General features: G+C 35.7%; 1 protein-coding gene across 6 annotated transcripts in view; it reads left to right on the top strand.

Moving 5' to 3' along the window:
* ST18 (ST18, C2H2C-type zinc finger) overlaps nt 1-22,116 on the top strand; it is a 185,056-nt gene that overhangs the window by 78,229 nt on the left and 84,711 nt on the right. For 2 of the 6 annotated variants that reach the window (XM_017832567.1, XM_017832585.1), the window contains exon 1: nt 7,097-7,243. The exons of 3 other annotated variants lie outside the window; for them this stretch is intronic. The gene's annotated coding sequence lies outside the window, so the exon portion shown is untranslated. Of the gene's footprint in view, nt 1-7,096; nt 7,244-12,103; nt 12,216-22,116 lie in introns of those variants that run through there. One more of the 6 variants, XM_017832576.1, reaches the window with a different exon arrangement.

Below are 22,116 nucleotides of genomic sequence, written 5' to 3' on the forward strand. Positions count from 1 at the left end.
GTGGTTTACACTAGCCACTCCCAGCATTCAGCCTTATTTATCACGCCTGGCTCATTTCCTAGGATTAGGTCCAGAATAGCCCTTGGCCATATAGGCTCTTCAGCAAACTGTGTAAGAAAAGAAAGCAAGCCTAGTCCATGGAAACATAATTCCCTCTTTTTTCAGGTAGTTGTTATCCCTGTCTGTATCTAAGCATTTTAAATTCTTTATGATTAAAGACCTGGAATTCCTGTAGATTTCATCGATTCACTGAGGGCTCTCCTTTACTTTTGTGTAAACTCTTTAGAGAAGGTTTATAGTACTATTTCCATTCTATTAAAATTATCTCTTCGGTGTTAGAAAGAAGGCTTTTTTGCCCTGAAGGCTTAATCATATCATATATAAAAAGTTGCATATGTATGTTTACATGTTTATATAAAATATGGATTTCCATAGAGATACTTGAAATCAGAGATTATTTTACATATTTACACCTGTTTATACAGGTTTGGAGAGTCAAAGTTTGTCATGTACTTTGTTATAACAATAAATATTGTAATGGTTTGTTGCATTAGTATGGTATTTTAAAGTCCCGACAAGATGCATCAGAATATAAAATTAGATGCTATTGTGATCATATACACACAATATTGCATACATGGATGAATCTGACTTTGGATTATTTTCATGTAATGCTTAAGATGCCCTTGTGAGATCACTGTGTCTTATAGTATAACTTAACTCTTTGAACATACTACAGTAAAGTTATTCAAAGTTCAGCAATATTATTCTAATGTTATTAAAAAAACTACTACAAATTTAGAGGTTTTAACAAAAAATGTCATCTGAAAGGTTTTAAAAATATAATAGAAACCTCTCTACTAGAAAGATGGTTCTACTGAACAAATCAGACTGATTTTAGTAGGATATACCTGTAAAATAAATCCTAAAAATTTAGAAGCAGAAGGAAAACTATTAATCCTGTGCCAAAATACTGGAAAGTAGGGAAAAGATGCCGGTATTTTTTCTCTTTATAGCCATATAAGATAATTTTTTTAATTCTTCTTTCAACTGGCTGTTTTCATTGCGATAATTAAAGTTGCGACCCATTTGAATTTTCTTTCACCATTCAGAATTCTTAAAACCCAAGAACACTAATATCACTGTTTATACAATGTCATTAGGGTTTTCTTTGGATAATAAGTATGTTCTTCACATAAGCAGCAAGGAGAAAAGAAAATTGTGTGCACAATTCCCCTGAAGGAAGCAGTTGTCAGGGATCAGGTAAGACATTGCTGGCAATAGCTGTTGGAGTTTTGTGTGTGTTGCTGAGAGAGCAGCAGAAAAGTTTGCCTAGGCACTTTCTCAAGACATGACTATCAACTAAAAAACCCTGAAGAGCCACAGCTGGAAGCCTAGGAAGATCTGAGGACAAGCATTTAGGCTGAAAGACAGGTGTTCAGCAGATGAGTGTTTACCTGTTGATTTCTCTAATCTAGAAAACTGTGGAATGTTGGCTACAGAAACAAAATCAAACTCTTGCCTTCAGGCAAGTCCAAATCAAAGAATGAATGTTTCCCAAACAGAAACTGTAATTCTCCTACTTGTATGGCCATAGGTAGGCTTCAGGAAAAAATATGTAAGGAAAAACATGAAGGCAATTGAAGGAAAGATGCAGTTGTCAGAGCTCAGGATATTTATACAACTTTGTTGAGTTTTGTACTTCTCAAGACTATGTGGACTGTGAGATTAGGTGAACTTTGTGTGAATATTTTCAGGGTTAATTTGCTCTGTCTAAAATAATTAGTTTCCCAAAGAAGATTTAGTCTGATGCTGCAAATACTCATGATGAAATTTTCAGAGGCTAATGCTGAAGGTATTAGAAGTGTCGCCCCTACTTCTTACAACATTTGTGATGGTCTGAGAAAGGTAGGAATGGCACACATAGAGACAAATGCTTAAAATAGTAAACAGATCAATAATTTAGAAGTCAAAAGTTCACTAAAGTTGATATAAACAGAATATTTTTGCTTTTTGGATCAAGACTTTAAAACTACTGATTTATGATATGATCCAATATTGTGACTCAAAAGAATTTTTCCAGCTGATCAGTTATCTAAATTGCAAATGAAAATCTGGTAGTATCTGTGATAGAAAGTTAAAGATTATTGGTTTTTTATTTATGCATTTAATAATACAATGATTGGGAGAAAAATGTGTTTGAGGCTTTTTTTAATTAGCAGCAAGAGCTGAGAATATTAGTTACTCAATATTTAGCCTTATTATGAGAGTTTTTGGAAGGCTTAATCCATATTTGACATCACCTACACCTAATTTTCTGTGCTTATTAAATAACTGCTTTCGGTTACTTATTAAGGCTATATATTAAAGTAAATAAGACTGCAAAGAGACAAATATCTTTTTTCCCCAGTTTTAGATCAGCCTCAATTTCATAAAACTGTCACTCAAATTACAATATTCTACTCTCGCTTTCAGTGAGGTACAAGCCCAACCAAAAGCTCCATTAAAGATTACTTTTTTACATCCTTTGCATGGAGAGTTTTCCACAGTCCTTTGAGTATTTTCATAGAAAGACTAATGGAATTGGGTGCATGCCTGCACTCAGAGGCTTCAAGAAAACTCACCTGAAATACTGTTTCCAACTTTCTGTGACAATTTTTTGGCAGGAAAGGAGTACTTCAAAATTTGCTGGCTTTCTCTAGGATACTGTTGAGTAAACATTTAAGAAAGAAATTGGCTAGAGAGAAGATGAAATCTTCCTGTTATTTCAGTTAATGAAGTATTTCAGAGAGAACATGCTGAAAACGTTAATATTCCCATGAGCCAATATATAATTTTAATAGGATAATTGTTCCCTTGTTAATATTAGTTCAGGTATCCTTTCTTCTTCCTCCTTTTTTATTCCTTTAAACTGACACTTTTGAAGTAACATGTTGTACAAATATTTCCTAAATGTCATTTCTAAGTTGAATGCATAATGATTTGTAGTTTTTCTGCTGTGTATATATCTGGCAGCTTTCCTCAGCATAAACCAGCTAACATAACTCACTCCAGGCTGATTTATTATTTTATTCAACCAGGTGCTTCCTGGGTTTGGCAACTTTGGCAATGTTATTGTCTATAATGACTTTACCCTTGGTGCTTGATGATGCCAGTGTGTGCAATGAATTTACTGGCACCAGCAGAGAATATTTCATTCCCTTATCTCTTTGTGAAGAATCAAGCTTCATCTTGCATATTGCTTGCTATTCAATACGTCTCATGTAATCTCTCTGATTTCTTTGATACCTCGTCATTTCCAGAATGTTTAGTTATGATTCTTCTGAGCTAATAGCTGTTCATAGAAGTAGAAATATATCTTATANGTCATTTCCAGAATGTTTAGTTATGATTCTTCTGAGCTAATAGCTGTTCATAGAAGTAGAAATATATCTTATGTTGAAGTTTCTTTATAATTATTGTCACTGTTTATTTTTTCTCTCACGATGTCTTTCGTTGGTTATCTCTGTTTTTTTCAGGAGATTGTATCATAAACAAGTTTTGTCTTTTTAAAATAGATCTGGAATATCATTTGGTAAGATTCAGGAATACACAAAGTACCTCTATTTCTGCAGAGGAAGGAAAACTCTTTTTTTTTCTTATTTACTGTATCAGTGTCTCCTTTGTAATTGTGAAGATAAACTAAATTTAAGTGAAAAGACTGAAAATTCTATTACTATTTAATAGATGGTATTTATTTAAAGTGCAGTTTCTGAAGTTTTCCCTGAACTTGAATAGCAGTCAGGTAACTGCCGTACAGTCTACAAGAAAGCTTTCTTTGTCAGTCTGGTTTATCAGATATAGTGCCACCACTGATTTACAATTTGGTCTATGGTGTTTAAAGGGTATTTTATTTATCAGTTGATGACTATTAAGTCTCGTACCTGAGCATTCATATTAGACCTGCACAATTTCTTACTATGACAAGTCTGAAAAGTAGTTGCTGCGTATTGGAATGTATATTTGTTTCATTTTTGTTTCTGCAAAAAGACATCGTTCTCCTATTAGATTTCATGTTTCCCTGAGTAGTAGTTTAAGAGACAGTTTAACTTTTTTTACCTTTTTTTATTATTCTTGTAAACTTTGAACCTCCTGTTGCTTAGAGTATTAAAATAGGATGACTATTGCAACCTAAAGTTTTGCTAACTTTTAAGCACTTATATCCTAAGTACATATTTGTGTTTTTTAAAGGGATTCTCATTACAATCCAATCTTTGCCAATTTTTCATTACTTACTGGATTGCAAACCATGCAAAATGCAAAGTTGTGTTAAATCTGAATTTAGGATTGATTTAATGGCAAAGATTTTTTCTTTCTTACTTATGTGTCTCAGCGGAAGACAAACCCTTTTTTAAGTAAAGAGTTTTCAATATACATGGCACTACAACTACAACTATATAGACAGTAATCATACAGGAAACAATAATCTGTATCTACAAATTTTACTTATCCTCTCATCTCATGTTCTTCCCATGATTGAGAGGATCGGAATAGCTTTGATAAACAAGCTGCCCCTTTAAGATAAATGAGATGGTTCAAAACCCAGGACTATACTTAACACTGGAAAAAATAAAGACAGTGACCTAAATAACAATCTCACTCTATGGTCAATTAAGGCCATACACAGCAGATCATAAAAAAAAGAAAAAAAAAAAAGACTTGTAAAAAAGCTCCATCTGGTTCAGAAGACAGTGGCCAGTCCCATAAATAACACAAGCTGTCAGGAAAACATCATTCCTATAGTACTCTGTGTATTGGCTTTTTGTCCAACTACAGATCCACTAAAAGGAGCTTCAGAGCTTTGCATAGGCTTGGACCAAACTTATTTCTTCATCTCACCACAAGTGACACATTCATGAGTTGTTACCAAATTAACAAGGTGGAAAATAAAATGTACAGAAGTAAAGAATATCGACATATAAAATTCTAGAATCCTATTGCACATGCACACATACACAGACTCACACACACACACACAAAAAACTCACACAAAAAAAAGAAAAATTCTGGGTTTTCATTTCAGCTGAGCTGTTCTGAAACCAGAAAACAAAACTCTTCAGCAACATTATATTTGGAAAATGTAGTTGCAAACTCCATGCCACAATGTGAGGTAAAAGAGGAGCAACTAGTTTTACTTTACAATTGTATTTTAAATAATTCTGTTGGGATCTAATAAGTAGTTCGCAATAATAAAGACAGAAAGGAAATGTTTCCTGCTTTTACTGGGTTAAAAAAACCATTCATTTTTTCACATTCAGAAGATGTTTTTCATATTGGAAAAGGAGAGGTCATTCAGTACTGAACATTTGGTAGCATCTGTCACTAGGTCAGAAGGTGAGAGTGCTGGGTGCTGTACAGTCGTATGATAAATAAATAAATAAATGTTCTAGAAGTTTATGAAATTGGTGCTCAACAGAATGTGCCTGTGAATTTTCTAGATGGAAGTTAAATTTCTTAAAATTGATGATTGGAAATGCTAATACAGAACAATCAACAATGCTGAGGTGATGTTGAGCCCTGACAAAACAGGAGAAGGATCCAGAGGCCCAGAACTGCCTCTGGAGTTTCCTATCACTTGCTTCAAGAAAGCATTTTGCATTCCACTTCTCCTCCAGGTAATGCCACTTGGTGTTTTTTCTCTGGTTTTGAATTTGAGGCTCAGGATTTGTGGTCTCCTAGGAGAGGATTGAAAATTACTTTCAACGATCTTACCAATTTTGAGAAATTCACTCCTGTGAGGGGTAGCAAGCTTCCTTGGTCCAACCCTGCACTAAATCTCTAGCACATGATGGAGCCACCACTTTGCCAGAGTGTTTCATCAGGTTTACTTAAACATCCTCCCCTCTACCACAGAGGGAGACAAAGGATTCTCCATTTTTCTACGGTCTTCCCTAAGGAAAAGAACAAAAGACATACAGTTTGTGTATTTTCTTAGTTATATAGTTCAGAGCTGAACTTTGTTTCTGAGGAATCAAACGGTTACTCCAACACTCAAAATATTAAAGCATGTGAAAGTTATGACATCAATGGAGTAAAGATATTTTGTGGATATTTTGCTTGCTCAGAGGTAAAATGGTGATCCATTATTTCTTCACTCTGCTTTGCATTCAGAAGAAAACACATAGAAAATTCCCTTTGAAACATTTCCTTAAAGGTGCAAGATCAATCCCTAGAGAAATTCACAGCCTGGAGAGAGCCTTGTGCTTGAGTTTGATAGTGACAGATAGCAATGGAGTGCAGTACTTAGTGCTCGGAACTAAGAGACCATTATGTGTACAACTCATAGTGAGATCATGGCAGAATAAAGCTTTCCCCAGCCCCACCCAGAAGTGTGGCTGGCTTTGTAATTTTAATTGGTCTATGTTTGTGGAGTGGGGCCTCTATTTACTTATGGCTTGGGGCTTGTGTTTACCAAGCCTGGTGGAGGCCAAGTGTCATATCACTGAAGCTTAGTTCCTGCAAGCTCTCCTGCTATATCTTGAGGCACTTTTCTTTTCAGTATCTGTGCCTGTCTAATTCACGAGCTTCTGTGAAACAAGCACAGGAGGGTACAAGGCCTACAGGGAGGAATTACACCTAATTACTCAAATAATTGCTAGGCTGTTGCCTTCTTAGTCACTGAAAATAATTTCCAGGTCCCTGGCTTTTATAGATAGTCTTCTAGAGGCAGGAGGACACAGCCCCCTTTTTAACTCAGCCCATTCACTCACAAAATCAGAACACTCGAGCCTGCAAAATTAATAAGCACCACTTCCATTACATATATTTTAGGTTGTTGTTGCCGTGGCGATAAAGTCAGGGACATTGAATCTCCTCTGTTGAGCCATTGTTATCATCCCTGGCCATCTGCTGCAGAGGAGTGATATTCCATCTCATTTGCATGATGACTGATATATGGGAGGTTTGGAAGGACATATGCCACAGCAATCATGTGATGAAAATTAAAGTGAAAGTTTTGGGCCCAGAGCCGAAAAAAATCTGTGTATGCGCATGAGGCTGTTGATGTGCAAATGTGAATCATATTGAGAAGGTTTGAATAGGGAGGTGTGACGTAAAGAGGGGACACAAACGCAGGTGCTTATCTCTAGGCAGTCAAAGACGCTGGATGTCATATCATGGGAACTACCTTTCAAAGACACAGCTTTAGTGCACAGTTCAGCACACAAGGGAGGAGAAACATATAAGTTTTGGAAACAAAAATAAAGTAAGTTTAACAACTTTTTCACACTACTCTGAACCCATTGATGTTTAAGCAACTTGTACTGTTAGTAACTTTCTGTCTTTTTTCTTGTTTGTGCTTTTAGTTTGCAAAAAGCAAAAAATCCTGTCCATATATTGATGTTGAAAGCTTGAGAGATTTGTATTAAGAAGTTTGAGGGGGTTTAATCCGTGTTTAAAATGCTCTCTGCAAACTTTTCTTTTTCGTTTAAATGACACTAATGCTGTTTCTTCTACAATGTATGCTTGGTCATTATCTTAAATGCTATTTTGGGCCTCAATTAAAAAATAGCTACTTGTAACTGCTTTCAGAAAGCTTTCTGAGTAAAATGTCATGGTGTAATTGCATTTATACTGCCTCAGTAAAGCCTTTGTTCATATACATTTTACAATTGTGCAAATTTGCAGCTCTAGCTATTTGATTTGAGGAAATGATCACAAGGATACTTTTCCTCTCATTTTGAAAAGTTACTGAACTTAAATACTAGCTTTTAAAAAGAGAGAGAAAATAATGAGGCGGGAGAGGGAGAGAGTGGGACCAGTGTATTTGTAGGAACTGTCGATAGAAGCAGGTTCACTTGCAGTTATGTATTACAGACCAAAGAGCTTTCTCATGATTTTTTGAATGCTTTAAAATCATGCATAAGGTTTTTGAAATTAAGATTATTGATCAAGATATTTATTAGCTTTACTCTACAGGAAATAAGAGTCTTTCAAAGCATGGAATTTCAGTCCTTTAAATTATTTGGGATTCAGAGAGTGAATTGACAGCTTCCGATTAAAAAAGCGAATACTGTACTTCAGAATGCAGAATGAATATATGTGTCAGGAAAATCTTTAGAAAGTTAAATCACAGCAATATCAGGAAAGGTTGAAGAATGAAATGGACCTGGGACAACATTTTGCAGGAGGATAATTTTTATGAAATAGCATTTGATGCTAGAGAAAGTCTGTTTAACACTCTGATCAGCAATCTCTCTCTCTCTCTGACTTTCTTTTGTCTTTAACAAAGCACTTAGTTCAGATGTTTGTCTTCCTTCATATGTAAATAGCAAGACAATCTTGTGCAAGGTGCTGTGAATTTTTCATTTAAGAGATTATAAAAGCACAAATCCCAGATTTTGTCCTTAAACTGTAAAACTGTATGGGATGAACTTTGTCAGCTAAGGATCTTTGTAGGATTCAAAATGACCATTTATTACCTCTTTTCTCAATTAAATTAGTTAAGTTAATTGTGTAGATGTGTCTTCTTTGGTTTGGCTGTGCCATGGTTTTGTAATTCTTGGGGAAAATTACAGCACTTGTGATGAAAGCTTTCTCTGAGACAATAATATATTTCTGCAACAAGGTGACTAGCAAATAATACAGATTTGGAATCAGGAATTTCTAAATATAGGCTTTGCCTTTTAACTTCCCACTTTGGAGCATTTTATTTTGACTTGTAAATATCATCTGTGTATTACAGTACTTTCATGCCTGCAGGCTAAGATTACCAGTCTTCCTTTTTTCCTCCTCCTTCTAAATATTCAATTACTCAATGGTAATTATTATTATGTGGCCTTCTTGGCTTACTGCATTATTAGATTAATATAGATTTCTTGTGCCAAATTAGCGGAAATCACTGTTATACACAACAACGAATCACTTTTTTTCTTTTAAGTTTTATTTACTTTGTTGAATAACAGGAAGACTTTGACATTATGAGATTTTATTCTTAAGACTTTTAATATATCTTTGAAAGCTGAGCGGGAGAGTGTGCCTTTTTGTTTCGCTTTTTCTTTTGTAGATTTCTAATAAGTAGAAACTTTGGTTAAATTACAGATTAATTCATTCAGATGTCTATGAATAGGGACTTTTGTGAACGAAATTGCAGTTCAACTCCCTGATCTCTGGTTATCGTGACAGAGGTGTGTAGCAGAGGTGAGAAAACCGAAAATGAAAGACGGGGAGCTGTCCAGGGTACTGCAGCTGACCAATATTTCCTATTACTGCACCGAAAAAAGTCTTTGCTGAAGTGTTCACAAAACTGCCACCATTTGTTACTTCTTGTTTTCCTCTCAAAAACAGAAAAAAACCCCAACCTTATAATGAGGTTAACTATAAAAGACATGTGTATGAAAAACTTGACTCAGGAGCATGTCATCTTTCTGTTAATCGCAAATACACCCTCATATCACAGTCGCTTTCAAAAATTGTTTATTAAGATTACATTTTTGGTCAAAGTTTTTTGTCAAAGTTACAGACAATAAAACTTTTCTGGTCTAAATTAATCCATGTGCATAACACGAACGGTTTCTATGGTAGTGCTGTAATGTAAACAAAACAAACAACAAAAAAAAAAACCCAGATCCCAATCTTGCATTACTTGATTGCTTTTGAAATGAATTCTTGTCCTTATGTGACCTGAAATGTGTGGTTATAAAGCTATAGAAATCCAAACGCTCATATTTGTTTGATATGAAATGAAAAAAAATAGTTAAATTGAAAGTTTAACATCATGAAATTCAAAATCCCAAGCGGTATATAAACATTAAAAGAAACTTTGGACTGCTAATCCTAGGAAATGAGTTTTATGGATTGAATTCAACAAGGCTTCAGAAATGGTTCCATCTGCTGCCTAGCAGCTGGTGAAAGGATAAATTTAATTCATTAATTCATTTGGAAAAAAGGATCCAAGTAGTAAAGACTGCACTGCTCATAATGCACATAGGTGAAAATCAAAACTGAAATTAGGTCCAGTTGATCATCTTTGATAATGAGAGACATTTTCTTTGTAATTGTTGTAATTATCTTAATCAGGCAGTTGACAGTATATTGATATATGCTGTTTGCCAGTATTTGTATGTCTCAAAAAGTTGAGAACAGTTCTGAAAGAAGAACTCCTCTTCTGGGAGGAATATCCTTACTTTGTGAGTTACAGATTGTGTAGTTTAAATACTCAGGTTGTTTCACTGAAACAATATTTCTGTCTTTCTATGAATATTTGCAACTTCTTTCCTATTAACTCAGTTTAAGAATACAAAATACACTACCACTGAAATTATAAAACAGACTTATGCACAGTTAAGTCACCATAACAATCCAAATCCAGAACGTTAAATGTAAAGAGTTTAATACTTCACTTTTATGTTAGGGTTACAAGTTTCATCTTTTCTTTCCTGTTTTCACCCATTTTCTTTTTATGGTAAACACTAAAAACTTGGAGTATGAGTGAAAAATATAAGTTAACAACTGAGAAACGGTGATTTTTAAAGATCCAAAGTTTTAAACGCGAAATTAATTGGACAAATTCTTCAGTAATAAATTGACATTTAAATTCTAGCTATAAAGTTATCCAGATTATCCCTACCTCCAGATAATTTTTTTTAAAGTTTTTTAAAGGTTGCCTCTACTTACTTTAATCTAAATCACAAGTAGTGAGTGCAGAGTTAGTTAAAGCTTTTGAACAGTGAGGTGGTCAAGTGGTAAAGGCTCTTGTTCATCTTATATCAGGCACACAGGTAAACCTGTGCCTCATTACTTGCTGATGAATACATAGGACTGATGAACCTGTTATCCTGAAACCAGCTAAATGTCTGCCAATGCCTATTTTCAATGTTTCTGCTTGAGATGGTGATTGCATGAATGATATTTGGCTTTTCCCATTTCCTCTGTAGCCCATAGCTCACTGTGGTGGGTTTGTTGGATTTACTATAAAGGTTCTGTTCGCACCCTGTGGGTTGGGTTAAGAATTAGGATTTATGCATTTACTTCTACTGTTGCTTTGTTTATACAGCTTTGGTTTAGTTTTGATCCCTTTTTTTTTGCCTTTGAGGCTCTTCCACAGTGTCAGCTGCTGACTGATAGTAGGAGAACGGCCTCGTGGTGTGAATGAAAGGGACCTAGCGGTTGGTAAACAGAGATAAGGAATAAATAGAGCACAGGCAAAAGGAGATAGTTCTGTGGGAGCCCAGATTGCCGCCAGTCTGTTCAAGTGAGATGCAGTGCCTGTCCTTTTCCCAGATTAAATTAGTGTGCGAAATCTCCAGTGACCTCCTCCCCTTCTCCCCATACTCTTTAGCCAAGCTGAACAGCCTCTGCTGTAAAGTATTCATTTTATCCAGGGACAAGTTGGACAATAGAACTCTCCCTGTTACTTATGGACAGCTGTCGTGATTCATAGGGCTTTTCAGCATTTCATTTTTCATAAGAGTTAAAAGGGTTTTACCTTGTAACTGACGAGAGGTTAGAAATGCAAAGATGCCAGCCCTGAGGTTGCCTGTAGTAAAGAAGTTAATAAATAAATATCACACACACACACACACACACACACACACATGCACAAACACATCCCCTCTCCGGTGTGCGAAAGGCTGTGTTTTTTGTTAGTGCTGCTCTTCTTATTTACAGGGGTTTAATTGTGATAACATGATTACACTGAAGCATGAACTGCATGGAGAAATCAACAAGCAGAGACACAGTGATATGCAGGGCCCCCGAGGTTCCCTAAATTAAAGGTGACCAGTGTAAACTCAGTGAGTGCCCTTTTCTATTCTTTGCCCTTGCTTTTGCCTACAACTCCTATCACTTTATTACCTGCAAATAACTCCCAGGAAAGAGTAAACACTCATGAGATACCTCTGTGGTCTCGTATTTTTTTTTAGTGATTTACTGCAAATATATTCAGCATTTTGACTGATTAAATAGACCTTCGGCAACCTTGAGGGTCACTGTGTAGAGTATGTACATAGAAAATGCATCAGCCCATTGTACCCTGGCAGCTAATGAGATTGGTCGTTAAGTAAATGACACAAAGCCTACAAAAAAAGCTTAGCAGCTCACTAGAGTATCACAGAGTGTCCCTGCACACCACACAACGACACAAACAGTGGACTAACCTAGCCCACCCCTGCTTTATTCTACATCACTGCTTCCCTGATGTCAGCGTGAGAGGCAGAACAAAGGCTAAAAGGCACACGGTAAGTCAGTCTGACAATTATGCCCTAGGGAGAAAGTAGAGCAAATCTTAGCCTAACCATGGGGTTGAAAGTCCTTTTCTAGACAAGTAGGTCATAATGAAGGGATTTTTTTCCCCCCCCCCGTCACTTCATGAAGGGGAGAAAAATGTCTCTGGAATCAAGGTTGGGTTTGTTTCTTGTTTGTTTGTTTCTTTTTCTCTCAGTCTGATTTGCCAGCTTTCAAAAGTTTCTGGAATTCCGAAAGTAAGGTGAAACAGTATGTATTGTGAACTGGATATTTCAGTTATAATCTAGTGAAATAAATATTCTTTGTAGGAACTGCCACACAGTGAGCATTGACTCAGATGTACATTATGTCTGATGAACTTTACAGACAGAAAGTTTCTTTTTACTTCTCTGTAAAAATATGCTGAAAATGTGTTATATATATGAATACACATTTCAAGCCACTAGCCAGCTACTCTACACCCCTAAATGCTTGGTACAGTTTTTACAATGGAGTTGCTACTATAATTTTGGGATGTTTTTTAAAACAGATTTTTACATGGTGTCTTTCTCAGTGTTGTCTTTTACATGAGCTGAAATTAAAAGAGTTGAAGACTGCTGTTAAGCAGTTGCACAGTCATTACTTATTTTATTTGCACAGCAGCAAATTATTCAGCTGATATCATAGAATACCAGGTGCCTGCCTATGTAACCAATGATAAAATCTTTTCTAGCAGTGTTTCAGTTTAGTACCTCAGGACCCTTTATTTTGCTGAAAAATGGCAACAGGAAGTTGCCGGAAAGTCTTGTTTGCATTGCTAAAATGTTTCTGTCTGCTTTGCACTTTGGAGGCTCAGGGGATGTTAGGCTCAAAACAACATGATATTATTGCAAGATGCCTGTGTGAATTAAGTAATGCTTCTCCTCTGCTCCCCACAAAACCACTGAAAACCATATGTTTTAAGAATGTTTTCTCAAATACAGATGGTTAAAGAAGTAGGGTTTAGATATCAGTGTGAATTACAGTTGCTCTCTTATTGGGTCTTTCGGTTGTTTTTCTTTCTGTTTGTTTGTTTTGCTTTGGGACAGTTATTTAATTTAGAAAAAACCCTTGTTAATATCTGTGTATTTAGACATATCAGGATAACCTGTTAACTTAATTAAAACTCTTTCACAGGTTACAGAAGTCGGTTCATTACGATATGTCACTTACCCAGGGACATCCTTTTTTACTGCATGGGCAATAGAATTATCACTTCAGCTTACAGAAGGAGAAAATGTGACATTTGAACATATACATTTGATGATTCCTTGCAAAGGGGTATGTGCACATGCATGTATACAAATCCGTGTGTGCATATTTATATAAAAAGTGTACATATGCAAAAAACTGTGTTCACCTATATAGCATCCCAGTTTGCTGAAACTCAGTATATACTAGGTATATCTGCAGTTATATCTGCTTCTGCATTTCCCAATAATTCCAACTTAGAGAATGTAATAGGGAAGTAAACAAACTCAAGTAAAATTTAGCATTTTATTTTATTTTTTTCATATTTTTAAAGTTATGTGTGTCTCAGCAATGTTTTCCCTATGCTACCTCAGCAAATATGAGATATGCAGGCACCAGAAAGCAAGCTTTCTTTCTGAGTTAAGTCCTTTAATTCAAACCTAAATGCTAGATCAGCAGAGATTTAGTAAGCTACAGCATTACAACACAATTTTGCTTTGAAATTTGGTAATCGATATAAAGTTTTCAGTTTATTTTAACAGAAAAGATTCAAAGATATTTGATGTTCAGGGGCATCTCTGCAGCTTTTAAAAATTAGCATATCCCTATCACAGACTCACCATGCTTTTTACATACCTACATGAACAAGACTAAAGGGTATTTGAAATTTCAGCATTCACACAGTAAGTTCCGCTGTTTATACTATTGAAAGTAGAGAGTGATTTCACAAGGGTAATGCACATGCAGCAGTTACAAAAATCATACTGCTACTGTGATCTGACAGGTTGAGTAAGTTTTAGTAGTTTTTCACAGCTTCTTTTTTTTTCTCTTCTCTGTAATTTCCTTGATGCACCTAAGACAAAAGACAAAGAAAACTTGATTTCTGACAATTAATGTCATTTATCTGATCTCCCTGATAAACTGTAACACACCAGATTTCCAGAAACTACTTTTCTGACTTTTTGGACCTTATAATCCAATGAGGACTTTGTCCTTATCTTCGTGCACAGTTCCAGCGGACAACAATATGAGCTGTGCATACAGATCTGAAAAACTTTATGGCATTACAAAGCTAATTTGAATGATTCTAATTCAGTTTTTTTGCGTGTTTATAGATTTTCAGGCCAGTAATCCCAAGATATCTAATACTCCTGTCAAGCAAGTATCTCCAAAGTCACTGACAATCCTCACAAAAGCCTGGTTCTGTGGCTCCAAAATAAAATGTAGCAGACAATATGTAGAGTAAACTTTGTATTCTATTATATTCATATGTATGTAGAGCATCTAGATAAAAATCTCTTACTGACCTGATTAATTTTGGAAGTATACATGTATACCTGGGACTGAGTCACTTCCTTGTAGTTATTGTATGCATAGTTGTGGATGTTTGAAAACCAAATAAGCAGGATCAGTGCTTCTGGATTTTAATTATCCTGAATGATTTCAGACTAAAGACACTGTTTAATTAGAAATAAAAAAGGTTATCTTCTTCTTAACTTTTTTTAGTACTTACATAAAATGTCTTTGTAGGAGAATTGCTCTCTTTTATGTTCTGGAAGACTTTTAATGATATAACAATTTTTGCCTTTCTAAATAACGGGTTTCTGGTTCTAAAAAAGGTGATAACCTAACAGCAAAAGTTACTTTACAATAAAAAACAGAGTTTACCTTCTTGGATTGATGAACACTGACAAAAACATTTGTACACTTGAGTGATTCTACTGATGTGAGGTTGATGGCTCTCTTTGATAGAGTAAAGCAGGTGGGTAAGTGTTTTGAAGATGAGGGATTATTGATTTGCTTAGGAGATTCAAGTAACAGCTAAAACATTTTTCAGGTTTTGGTTTCATATGTGAACTTTTCCCTCCACTAAGGAATTTTGGTTAAAAAGAGGTAGATTTTCGTTTAAACACGTGTATTTAAATTCTGCTCCGTGAGGCATTATATTATAAAAAATGCTTTAGGACTTTTCCAAAACACAATTTCAAGTGAGGACCAGAGATCCCAATTCTTCTTAATGGTATTTTTCCAAGTGGTAGAGTCACTAGGTCGGTTCCCTAAATCTCACAAGAAAATTTGACACTTTCAGTGCCTTTCCTGCCCCCAAGTTAGAGTACATGTGCAGCATCTGGATTGGCACAACAAAGTAGTGATGGCTCCAAAGGCACCGTTATGGACTATCAGGTCAATAATCCTTATGCTAAGAAGGATTTACATGATACAGAGTAATGGCTCTGTTGTTTCTGAAGTAAAAATCCACCTTTTAATGAGCATCAAAATATTGGTTTTCACTCTTCACATTGGCAATACTAAGGTAGCTAATAACACTAACACATGCAACTTCCTCAAATAAAGGTTTTCATTTAAATGCTTGCATAAAATAAATGTTAAAATAAATGTAGGTAGGTAACTACAGCATGCCAAACCGAGACTTTTTTGAAAATGTACTTATTATTCTTCTCAACTTTTTTTTCCTTGCCATATTAGAAGAGTTATAGGGTATGTACATCGTATCTTCTAGAATTTTTGTGATGTAGCCTAGAAATAGATTAGGTTTAGGGGCCCTTTTGTTTGTTTTGTTTAATTTTTCTACTGCGTGACTTTCTCCTGCTTCAGGCAGAAGTTTGACACATTCTAACACACATGATCTTGTTACAAAAGCAAGTTTGGAAGTAAAATTGGCCGTCATAGAAATCCACAGTTGTGATTTTTTTATTTCCTATGATTTAATTTCTTGTGATAAAAAACTCCCCAACAAAACCTCTCTTAAATTGAACACATTTGGTGAAAAAATATTTTCTTCCCTAAGAATGTGGTTAACTCAGGCTCTATACAAGGTACGGAAAGCCACCAAATCCTAAAGAGAAGGAACGAGCACTGTGACAAAAACGAAGAGACTAAGTACACATGACATTCAACATTTAGTGAACAGAGTGCAACTGAACACATGAATCACACTAAACAGCACTAACACTTGGTCAAAAGAAACATTTATTTATGGTTCAAGTGTATGCTCAAGCTACTCTATGGAGAACCTTCCCATTATTTTTGTGAGAAACAGTACTGTCTACAAAAAGGGTTAAAGAAAATGCATTCTGTTGCATCTGCTTACTAAATCCCTTACTTTAGTAGAAATTCAAATTTTGTAAAGATTATTCGTTTTATTGATGCATATAATTATAATCACAAGCCATCTGCTGATTTGGCAGGCATGGTTAAAATTCTCTAACTCTCATAACCTTTCAAGTACAGTGCCCTTGGGACTCTATTTCACTTTTATATTTTGGAAAACATGTAGGGACAAACAAGAGAGGTCATCTGCCGAAAGTCAGACCTGTAAAACATTAAAAGAATATAGATCATGATGACTGCCCTTGTTTTAATAGGAAAAAAAAAGTATTTTCTGTTTTATTTCTCACTTCAGGAAGGATTATACAGGTTTTCATCGTACACTTTGGGAATTTGAATTTTTTTCTATGGATTAAAGCTCTCTCCTAGCACCTCTGGGATCTGGGTTCCAAGTCTAAACTAAAAGAACAAATATTGTTCAGTTTGCTTGCCACAGGTGAATTAAACATATTTAACCTTGGTCTTAATTTTTCTTTTTACACAATTCTCATTGCATTTCTATTTGAAATGTTTTAACAAACACTGTTCTCAGGGGTTTTTTTTAATTATTTACTGAGTTCCACTGAGAGATACCTATCACATATTTAGCTTTTTCCTGTGGAGCTCAAAAGAGCATTTTCATGACTAACATTCTTCACCATAGTCCTTTAGAAACAAATGCCTTTATTTATATTAGCATACCATTGACTGGTGGTTAGACACAGTTGCAAACGTTTGGGCTTTTGGTTCGGGAGCAGTTTAGTTCTCAGTTTTCACTATGTGTAGCCAAAGTACTTTATACTTGAGAGTTCTTTCTTTTTTTAAAAATCTTTGTTGTTGTTGGCATTGTGTTTCATGTGGTGTTACTCTGCTGCTTCTAGCAGAAAACAACCACAAGGGAAAAAAAAAACCCAAAAAACCTCTAATGTTCTCTCTGTCAATAATACAAAAATTATCCCATTTCAATGAGTTTTATGATATTGTCAATGCTCTGATTTAGGACAAAGGGTGTTTTTGAGAAAAAAATGCATGAAGGTAGAAAAACTTGGTGTGGAATGGGATAGTCCAGTGACTTCCTGATATTAGCAGAAGGCAAAGGCAGTTACCCTTCAACAGAGCTGTCTTGGCTAATGCTGTATTGATGTGTATCTCTCAGGAATAAAAGATGCAGCTCTCACTTCTGTTTAATTAGTGTATCTTAAGGCCTGTATGCACCATGCATGCTGCTTTACTCCTTTTGGAGGTTTGATTCTCACCCCACACCCTCATTATGACAAGCAGGAGGGAAATGCACATGTTTGAAAGTGTCTTCACAGCTGAAACTAGGGAAACAGGCCGAGAGTAGCTCTGGTTTATTTCACAACCAATTAAGTATGACATCTGTTGAAACTCGGGAAATAAGTCTCCCTTCCCCCTGTTCATATACTTACTTAAGCTGCCAGTCTTTTGTTTGGATATGATTAATTCTACTAACAAGACTTTTTTTCTTTGGAGTAAATACACAAAATAAAAATAATAAAAAAAAGACATTAAACTTTTTGTTGGTTTTTTTTGTTTGTTTTTAAACTGCATTTCATTTAGTGCACTGGACACAGCTCTGTCTGACATTCCTAAATCAAGCAAAGAATTGTGATGATAATATTTGCCTAAAGATTCACCTTTACATTCTGAAAAAAGTGTATGTTTGTGGCAGGCAATGTAGGCACGATAACATTTTCATTTCTGAGAATTTGGCTCTTATAGCTCCCAAGGGTCAGCAAAAGTTGCTAGAAGGAATTTGGGTTTTAATTTATTTACTTTTATGGTTGAAAACTTGGCACAGAAGAGAAGACACAAAATAAAACAGGGCATGTGGAATTATGTATGGTTCAAACAAACCAATAAAAAAGAATTAAATGCAGATACACTGTCACTGGTGACATCAGGTTTCTCCAGTATGCAACAGTTCATAGTAAACCAAGCAAGAAACACAGATAAGCTTTAACAGCAAACTTTATTCATATCAGACAACAATAGCTGAAGCTGAGACACACTTCCCATTTATCAGACACTAATCCAGTGATGCATTTACTTATCAGGACAACATTTATTCCTTCATAAAATATTGTCCAATGCAAATACTAAAATAATGATATTCCAGTCCATAGCAACTCTTAGAGTTCAGTTTCCCTCTGTTGTGCTTAGAACTTGATTGTCTTCTTTCTGCTATATCTAGATAATAAATATTTGCCCTATCATGCTGACCTTTTTTCTTTGCCTCTTGGCACTGGATTCTCCTGGGGCTCTGAGGCCACACTGCTCATGCCAAAGCTGTGGCTAACTCCACATTTCTGTAAGTTACACCATCCACTAGTGCTCCCTTTTATTTGTTCATCAGTTTCGTTTTGCTTGCCAGTTCTTTCCTACGAGGACTGGCACTGCCTTCGTTCCTTCAGGATGGTTTCCTACTCTGTTTCTCTTGCCTTCTCAACCTTGTTTTACAATACAGCTCAGAGCCACATATCATGCATGTTATTTAATCTATAAGATGCTGCTCAGCGATTGCCATAGGTTCCATGGTTAGAAATCCTTTGGTGAAATGTCAGTGTGCACAGTGGAAGTGTCCAGACCTGAGCCAGTCATACAGATTCCCTTTGGAGTCAGTGGAAAGAGGCATCTCTTGGATGTCATTCCTCTCATCCTGAAGTAGAGTATGAAAAGTATCGCACGTGTACGTAGCATCAGAAATGCCTGCAGGTTGCTCACAGAGACTGTGGGAATCCAGCATTTACTGACTCAGAAATATGGATTTGCATTTCAGGCATGTAAAGTTATGAGGATGAATCTTGTCATTTCCATCCAGCCTACAAACTGGACTTCATTTCATCTTATATCTTCTCTACAGAAAAACGTACTAATCCTCATTTTTTCATACAAGACAGTGATATGAATAATATATCTTAGACCAAAAGCCTCCTCTTGCATATATGTGACACTGATGAAAATCTGTGTCTGTTCAGATATTAATGGAGAGCCGAATAACAAAACTGAATATTGCTGTGCAACTCAGAGAATCAAATTTTGCCCCTGAAATGTGATTTTTACAAAAGGGAAGGTGTCAGCTACCTGCTTTCTTCTTAGAAGGCATTGTGTTTCCTTTAAGGAAAGTCTTTTTCTTCTCAAAACTAATTCTTAAAACACAAATTAAAAAGAAAGCTGTAAAGTTTTAACAATATCCATTAATTTCAAAATACAGTGACTATTTCTACCTTAAATCAGTTGGCTTTTTTTTAAACATTGCTGATAGAAGTATTTCCAGACATTTTCCTGTTGGTCACTACTCAGAGTCCGTAGGCACTTTTAGGGGTGATTTTTCTCTTTCCTCAGGCTTTCAAGACTCTGTTTCTCAAGCTTCAAGGTAATAGAAGGATAGATTTGATTATGGTTTTGTACTCTTTCAGTGGATGATTATAGTGATTCAATGTTTCCCATGCTATCATAAAAACTATAAGCAAGCTTTCAGATAAAAATTTCATTTGCTGTACATACTATTTTCTTTCATTTTTTAAGAGATTTGATGACAAGAATTTTGAATTTTACAGAATTATTTTTCATCCCCATGATTTTAGCACATAGATGTGTGGTAAACAAATCTTCATCTTTTGAATCTCCGGGGAGAGGTTCTCAAAATGTCTTCAGACTAAGGCAAAGTTTTTAAATTCTGTTTCTAGGTGGTCAACTCTAAATTCCTTTAGGGTTCAGAACGGCATGGAACTCCACAAATCTGTGCTAACCCTTATGTAGTGAATGGTCCCTATGGAACAGTATGTGGAACAGCGCTATCCTAACCCATACCATGGAAGGTGCAGGTTGTCCTTGGAAGCAGGGAGCCATAGTCAGGTCTCTGACAGTGCTTTGCCTTTCAGACTTTTTCCTTGAGGGCAGGATAGCCACAGTAGTAAATTCTGCTGTAAGATAATGCTCAGCTTGATCTAATTTTGAAACAATGAATTTTACAAAAGGGTTAGTAACTAAGTAGCTATGTGTTGTCTTCAGTAGCCCTTTCACAGGGGAAACTCAAAATCAGTAAAAATAATGCCCAAAATTGTGGTAATGCAAAGTTCATTATGGTATATATTGATACCAGTTCAATAAACATAACCCTTGATAATGTTGTAACATTTATCCTGAAAAGCTTAACCAGCTCACATATAATCTCTGAGTTTTCTTCCCCAAAATTAACCCTTCAGTGGCTGTCATTAAAAAGTGTCTCCTTACATATCTCTAACTAATTCTAAATAGTGTGAGAGACTTAATAATTCTAAATAGCGTGAGAGCTTTAGCCCTGAATGTTTTGGGCTCAGTATTATTTATAGCAACAATGTTAGCATTACCACTTATTGTTATTAATGTGAATAATGTGTTACTATTTTGTGATCATTGAAGAAGTGCTGCCTTCAAACAGAAAGCTCAGCATGCAGACACCCTCCAGGTCACACAGGTTACTTCCCTATTTATTCTGGGTTGATTGGAATCTATTTATCAGTTGCAATTTAGATAAAACTTTAGGAATAAAGAAGTTAAGTTTATAAGTGGGCACAATGTGGAAGACATAATGATTTTTGGCACTACATTTTTCTCCTCCTTCCTCCTGAATCTCCAGTAGAGATTCCTCCCAATAGTAGGACTATCATCAGCCCAATAAGCTCTTCAGAAAAGCTGCCTTCTAGTACTGCAGTTACTTCTGTGTACAGCATGAACTCTACTTCTAGTAGAGAGCTAGTAAGTCTGGCTACTGACAGAGTTCAAGTTAAGCAGACCAAATCTCAGGAAAGGATGAAACTCATCCCAAGTCATTGGGGTTTTCTATTCACTAAGAGAAGAGAACTTTTTCCCTATTTCTTGCCTGTGGATAAAGAAGGAATAATGTTCTTGAGAACTCAGGAAATCTAAGACAAGCTAGTAACATGTGAAGACTTTGACTGGGTGAAAAATGGCCATGCTATCCCTGAGAATTTATTTTTTAACATCAGCAGTGAGTGAGATGCAGTGTGTTGGAAGAAGGAATAGTATTCTGGTCAGGGGAAGAATCTGAGACAAAGTGGACATTACATAATAACAGTTTTCCCTGGCCTGACCTGAGTGATCCGAGGTTTCTTTGAATCCTTAAGCCCAATTAATGCACCTTCAAGAAAGTTCCCTTTCACTTAAAATTACAAAACCAAGCAGGAGAATTGCTTCTAATAGAGCAATAAATAAATATCTGCCTATTAAAAGAGCGTAATCACACAGCTCACATTTTCTCTCTGCTTGGAGTGATCAAGCTGTCAATACAGCTTGCACAACCTCAAGTGCCTGACAGACAGAGGTGGATCATTACAGTAATGTTTAAATGAAAGTACACTACTAATTTTCCAGATGACCATTCAAGTGATCCCTTGGAATGCTATGGTGCTTTTGCTTTGGTGTTTTCAAAAGGAAATTTATTGTATTTTTGAGCTGCCAGTCCTGCAAGTTTAACCTGGAGCGGGAAGCTTAAGTTTCTTCTTCCATCATCATATTAACATGACTGTATTCCTGTCTTAAATTTGTCAATTA

This window comes from Lepidothrix coronata, unplaced genomic scaffold, assembly GCF_001604755.1.
Source record: "Lepidothrix coronata isolate B3197 unplaced genomic scaffold, Lepidothrix_coronata-1.0 Scaffold6, whole genome shotgun sequence".
In the NCBI taxonomy this organism is placed as follows: Eukaryota; Metazoa; Chordata; class Aves; order Passeriformes; family Pipridae; genus Lepidothrix; species Lepidothrix coronata.